Genomic DNA, 7,350 nt, shown 5'->3' on the forward strand with positions numbered 1-7,350 from the left:
ATTTATGAGGGTGTTAATGTAATTTTAGATATAAGGGTATATATGCAAAAAACCTTTTCAAAATCTATAGAACAACACTTATTAGTTCTAGGCAAGATCTCTATATCCTTATACAAGGTTCATTAATATTTGTTACAAATTTTAATATTTGTATATATGCAAGGTCTAGTAACATGTAGTGTAACATTTCATGGCTGCACGAGCATTCTTCATACTCATACATAACTTTTTTAGTATTTGTAAAGTGAGAAGTACTAATAGCAACATTACATAACTTTTAATAGTTGTACATGATCTATACATGCTTAAACAAAATTGGTTAGTATTATTTTATTGTACTATTATATTTTTTGGCCATACTAGGATTCGTTGTAATTCTATATGTATTGTTTCAACATTCATACAATAATAATTAATAGTACTGCATTGTTTCTAGTAGTTGTAAAAGGTATATACATGTTTGTACAATGTCAATTTAGTATATTATCACTAATTTTCTTAACCTTACTCTAGTATTTGGTGGTCGTACTAGGATCCCTTCTACAGGTGAATATATATTCCAATATTTATACAGTAATTACTGGTTCTTTGTGACTTTTAGTGGGAAGGGCAAGGTTGCATATTTACAAGAAAAATAAGGTTGCATTGTTAGCTGCAATAAGCAATTCTTTTTTTAAGATAAAATATATTGCTGGTTATATAGAGTGTACACACTTGTACTAGGATAGCTAGTTTAAAAATTTGTATTACAATTCTTTCTTTAAAATCCAACAGAACATAGATTTTGCATGATTTATATAATTAAGACTTTGACTAGAATGTTTGATTTTAAATTAAAATTTATTTAGTACTTCAGACATGAAAGATTGTGGCTTCAATGATAAGAGTAGAAAAATAGTAGTTTAGCATTTTGGTAGATTTTTCACTTGCATAATTGGCCATGAAGACCAACTTGAGGCATAGTTGGATAAGCAACCTTTTCTATTCGATGTTTTGAAAAAGAAATCTTGATTATTTATGATCTTCTAGTAGAATTTTAGATTTATTATCATGGATTATGATTATATTTTAGATTGATTATCATGGAATTATGATTAGATTTTAGATTTAGTCATTTAGAAGAATTTTGCCGTGGAATGTTTATTTTGTAGTTCTTTTAGGGGGGAGGGATAGGTTGCTTACTCTAGTTCATACATATAGAGAGATGTGTAAAATATTACATGGTTTGTTGGCAACCTTGATAGTCTTGAGGGCTAGGAATGGGATGGGGTACCCATAGTTTGAAAAGAGGTCAAAAAAACGGTATGTATGAACTAACGGTATGTATTTCTATATCCAATTTAGGCCGGATTTGGATACTGATTTCTTAGTCTAATTGAATCCAATTATAGATCCAAATATTATTATAGAAATTTGCTAGGATCCAAATATTATTATAGAAATTTGTTAGATACATATCTAGATTTAGATATACTTGATTTTTTTTCTAGATTTGAATCCGGATATCCATATAACAAGATGCCCAAAATATCTGAGTTAAAAAAACACCCAACCATCTAATTTATATGGATCATTCTTTTTACTTATTCAAAAACATTTAGGTCATTAAATAACTATTTCATGTATACTGTTATATTTCATATTTTAATCATTATTTGCTCTAACAATTTATTAGTAATCTTTGTATTATATTTTTACTTTACAAAATTTAAATTTTTAATATTTTAATAAAAATCTAGTTGATCTAGTAATTTGGACTCTTGACAAGATTGATGTCCAAATATGTAGGTTTAAAAACCATGTCTTAAATCTTTAATTATCTTATGTCGCATTTATTCTACAAAGTGAATTATGTTTCTATTATTTATGATTATATAATTAATATTAGTTTTCATTATTAAGTTATACTACAAATCTGATTTATATCCAAATAATATCTAACTTATATCTGTATTTGGATAGAAAAAAAAGTATATAACTATTATCTCACTAGTATCCATATCTACATAGGATAAATATAGATATGCTTAATATCTTATTTGTATTTGTGTCAATTTAGAAGAAACATGGATTCTAATTTTGATATTCATTTGATACCCGTATCTATTTTCATATTTTTTTAAAAAATATGGATACAGATATGGATATACCAGTATCCGATCTATTTTTAGCTCTAGTATTGGATAATTGGCTTCAAAGAATTAGAATATAGGTGGACCTTAAGTTTTATGGTCCACTTACGAATATTGTGTCGTTACCCTTGGTCTCCTCCATACCCTAATAATTGAAGGTTTAGTCCAATACTAACATAGTTTGCTTGACTAGTGGACATAAACAAACTGCACATTAGTCACTTAATCTAGTTCAGTCCAACATAGTAAAAACTAGTTCAATCCAATCTAGCAATAACTCCTTTGATTAGTTCTTGTATCTTAATCAACATAACAGGAATCAGAAGAAATTGATCAAAAATACAAATAAGAAAAGCTTCATTTAGTCCAAATTGATACACTTTTTGGCAAACAAAATGAATGTAAACACCAGACAAGCTATAAAAGAGCTTGGACGTCTACATCATAGGGGGAAGAAAAGAAAATGACAAACTTTATTTTGGATCATTACTTTAGATTTAGAGATATAAGTAACATATATTTGTAGAAAAATGTTCAAGGTCATCTATCACATCAATTCTCTATTCACCCAATAACCCAAGCTCAAATCATTGGGGACGCACCATGTAAGACTTAAATCCAAAGCCTCTACCTTGTAAGCAGTTGGCCTGTGTTTGACCATATGGGATGCCCCAATTTAAAATACTAATGATTAGAGTGCTGAAGAGCGTAAATGAAACCTTCCAGTATATTGTGGCCACCGATATCTTTTTCTTCCATGAATAACTCAAAATTGTTGCTCTTCCAAACAATTATTTTTGGAAACTATTCACAAAAAATTGTTTCTTTTCTACAAGAACAAACTATTTATAGTTATTTTATTGATATTATTTTATTTTTTTTCTGGATCAGATTTGTGAGAGAAACCCAAAGCCACCAGTTTGTAATTAGGCTGATTTTGGGTTACCTAGGAACTGATTAAATTTTAGGTGTGCTTGTGTGGGTTTACGGCTTGAGTCAAATTTTGTTAGTCAAACTTTGCCACCACAAATAGAACCAAAGATCTCACTTGATGCAACCTACCCCCAATGTACCACCACCATTCTCTGATTGCCACATAGGAGCAATGGATGGAGTGGTGAATAGAAGGATGATCCGTACTATTATATGAGTCATACATGTAAGATAAAATGTTAAGAGTATCTTGCTTCATTTTAAAAATGATAAAATGATTTCTTTTTCCATTTTAAAAAAGAAAGAGAGGGAGACTCACCGGTACTATAATTATCCAAGCTCAAACCCTTGAGGATGCTCTTCCATGAATAACTCACTCCTAAATTGGTGATCTTCCAAATAATTATTTGTGAAAATTATTTACAAAAAATATTTTTCTACAAAAAAAAGCAACCAATTTATATTTATTTCATTTTATTTTATTTTTCTTTCTAGGACTTAGAAGGATGCTATATACCATGCTTTGATGAGCATGTAGAAATAACTGATAAAAGCTAGGACTAAAAGTGGGGTAAACATGGGTTTGCAACTGGAGGACAATGGTACCCTCTTGATGGTTCTGCATGTGAGAGCATGGTGAATGCCATTTAATTATATTCTATCAACCATTTTCATCTACTCCTTTTGACATGCCTATAGCAATATTGACATTCCATAAATTTAGATTATAAGTAACAGGGAAATAGTGATAGGGACACTCCTTTTTGCGTGCCTAGATATACTTAGATTATTGATTACTAGAAAATGGAGTTGTCCACTCTCAGCTCTGCATGTCCTAATAGTAATCATTGATATGAAATAAATTTAGGTTTAGATCACTGGAAAATAGAGTTTTCCATATTGGAGATTGTGTGCATGCTTTCACTTTTAACATATTTAATTATTAGCCAAGAGTCACTAGGGCTACCAACTAAGCATGACAGCTTGGGCACATAATACTTGGTTCTTACAAGTTTGGAAGAAAAAGCTACATTAATATAATTATGCAAAAATATTTCTTCCCCAATTTAATTTGTTTGACATGATTACAATTTAATAACTTTGTTATAGATAAATAGAATGGGAATTAGATCTTACAGATATATACCCTTATCTGTCTTGTTGTATTTATCTAATTACATGGCCTTGTTTAGAAACTGATATGCCATTAAAAGTAAAATTAAAGACTTGAAGCATGAAAATTTTATATGTTTGTTTTACCTTTGCAGTGGCACCCTCAAAAATTTTGTATAAAAATATAACTCTCTATCTAATAGATCAAATGTTAAAATTTTGTCAAGGATATAAATACAAAATGATACTACCATGCTTTTACACTCAACATGCTAATTAAATAAGACTTGTCACTTAAAAATTTAACATGAGGTGTATTCTTGCAAAAATAATAGTGACTTTTGGAGGGTAAATATGTGATAAATCATACATATAAGGGTATATATGTGAAAAAGTCTGTAAATGATATGAGCACACTACTTGGTTAAGAATCAACTAGCTCAGGGAAATAAGGACAGCAAATGAGTATAGATGTAGGTTTTCTAATACAAATTATTGTAACTGATGTTAATGCTGGACTCACGTTTGAGTCTACTTAATTAGGTATTTAAGAAAAAGTTCAAGATCCAACTTGCATTTATTAGCAATTAGCACTGCCACTGTGGATGTTAACCTTTTTTTTTCTGTGTTTTATTACAGAGGCGGTGTAATTCTAATGCATTGGTAATGCCCGCATGGGGAATAAAAATGTGAACTAGAGCAACATGTGGTACACCTTTGTCAAATAGTAGTACCGTTGGATTGTGTTGCACCAGTGGAGCTGCAAGCCAAGTTAGATAAATGTATAATAACTTGCGATACTCTTGTACGTGATTACTTTTAATTCTATAATAAAGGAGATAGCTGCACATTGCTCTTGTCATTATATTTTTTGTACATATATCTAAGATTCTTAGTAAACATACTATAACGCTATTGGCCTCTCCGTACATGTGTTGGGTTTTGAAGTCTTCAAAATTAGTAAGAAGGAGAGTTAGTATATCATGAACAAAAGATTGATCCTCCAAGGACCGGCTCACTTAGCCTCAGGATTGAGGCGACGGTGAGAGAGTTCAATTTTGATGATCAACTTCGGCATATCAATAAATATTGACATCTAAATGGCCTCTTGAAATAGTCATGCTTCCCAAAAAAGAAAATAATGAAGAGGCACCCTTCAAGCACTTGCAACAAAATCTAGAGTCTGTGCTGATCACAAAGCCTATTGCAAAATTACCATGGACCGGATCAAAAGAGCCCTCAGAATTGGCTAACCCACTCGGTCATTGTTAGGTATGATCATGCACCTGAATATGCTCCTTGAGTTAGTTAGATCTTTCCCTTCCTAACCATCCATCCATCCATACCCTAATTAATTTTGTTCGAATTGGTCCACAATCCACCTTATCCCATCTACAATTAATCAATTACATATTTAATTAAGCCTAATTGCATCTAATTGCATTAATTGTTTGTTTTCTTGTATTTTTTACCTCTAATATTCACATTTTCATTTAATTCCTCCCACCCTACTTCATCGTGAGCCAATTCACCCACTCTCTAGTCTAATTCCACCTCATTTCAAAGTGATCAATTTTGAGCCAAATTGAGCAAAATTCCAAGAAATTCCATCAATTCCACCAAAACTAGCTGACCTGTCCACTTGGTTTAGCTTGGTTCCATAACATCGATCCTATTCCTCTTAAATTACCCTTGATTCCACCTTTTATCTGCTTGCTGATTTAAGGTCCAAATAGACTTTGTTATGCTTCTTAAGTTAACTAATTTCCATACATGCAAGAGAAAACTAGACTTGAAGTGGTTCAATTTTGGGACTTCTTTTCCTTATTTTGAAATCTCATTAAATGAGCTCAGATTGGGATCAATTTGAACCTACCTCCCCTCAGAGCCTAGGTGTTCTAATTTAAATTTCACAATTTTTGGACATCTTTACTCCCTCCATTTAAAATCATTCCAAAAATCAATAAGTATCTATCCAAAATCATCAGAACATGGAAAATGGATGGGAGTATTAAATGGATCTGATTTTTCAGTCCCCATCTTTCCCTCCAAAAGCCAATTGGAGGGAATGAGTCCGAACCATCTGATCTAGGAGAGAGTATCTAAGATATCTAAAGACCCAAAATTGAATCCTTGATCCATTGTTCTCTTCATTATCCAATCAGACCATGCCACTTGGCACCATTTTAGCTCTTCTTTGAATTTAAAATTCCAAATTCCAGCAATCAATCCACCCTCTCTATCTATAAATAGGCTTCAAGAGAAGAGAGTTTGATTACTTTTTCATTCTATAAGTCCTCCATTTAGTTCTTATCTTCCTTAGTTCTTGTTTCTTCTAGCCCCCTCCTCTTTCCTTCTTGTTCTTCTCCAATCCTCTTAGATTTGGAGTTTAGGACCCCCCAACCCAAGGAGCAACCGCTATTTCAGATCTAGAGCAGGCCTAAAGCTAGGAGGAGCTTATGTTAGGGAAGAGCCCTTTAGAGGTCTCATCCAAGAAGGAGGAATCATGCAGGATCGTCTTCCGACACCACCAAAGAAGCTTTTTTGTTTCTCATTTATCTCTGTTGCTTGTTGCAATAGGGCTGCAAATGGGTCATTTAGACCATGGCATACTTGACCTCAACCTGACCCGATTCATGCATGGGTTTTTAGATTGGCCCGGACCCAATCTAGTAAATGATCGGTTGATTCAGTCAGGTCCATAGAAAATATTTTAGACCCAACGGGTCATTTTAGATTAGTCGGGATCATGTTTGACCTAAACCCAACCCAAAATATTCAGGTCCAAGTAGGGTTTCTGTTGCCCAGATAGATAACCCAAGAGGAGGGGTGAATTGGGTTTTAAAATAATTTAGATAATTTAAAACGTTATGGATGATTAATTAAAAACTATTGCAAGTTATTTAATTAATTACTATGTGTTGTGAGTAATATGAAATGAGAAGAAGGAGAGACAATCAATCACAAACACAAGTTTTATAGTGGTTCGGAGCTAACCCTTGCTCCTACGTCCACTCCCCAAGTCTCACTTGGGAATTCACTATAATCCCCTTGGATTACAGCCGGTTGTTTTCCAAGCTCACAACCAAACTTGTTGTTTTACGAGCTCACAACGAACTCGGTCGGTTTTCCCAGGCTCACCGACTAGAACCACCCCCGATTGTTTTCCCGG

General features: G+C 32.6%; 1 protein-coding gene across 1 annotated transcript in view; it reads left to right on the forward strand.

The window, feature by feature from the left end:
• LOC103714212 (protein TILLER ANGLE CONTROL 1) overlaps positions 1-5,043 on the forward strand; it is an 11,512-nt gene extending 6,469 nt beyond the window's left edge. Inside the window, exon 5 of the mRNA XM_008801394.3 lies at positions 4,818-5,043. The gene's annotated coding sequence lies outside the window, so the exon portion shown is untranslated. The remainder of the gene's footprint in view (positions 1-4,817) is intronic.
• Positions 5,044-7,350: the final 2,307 nt, after the last annotated feature.

This window comes from Phoenix dactylifera, chromosome 17 (genome assembly GCF_009389715.1).
Source record: "Phoenix dactylifera cultivar Barhee BC4 chromosome 17, palm_55x_up_171113_PBpolish2nd_filt_p, whole genome shotgun sequence".
NCBI lineage: Eukaryota > Viridiplantae > Streptophyta > Magnoliopsida > Arecales > Arecaceae > Phoenix > Phoenix dactylifera.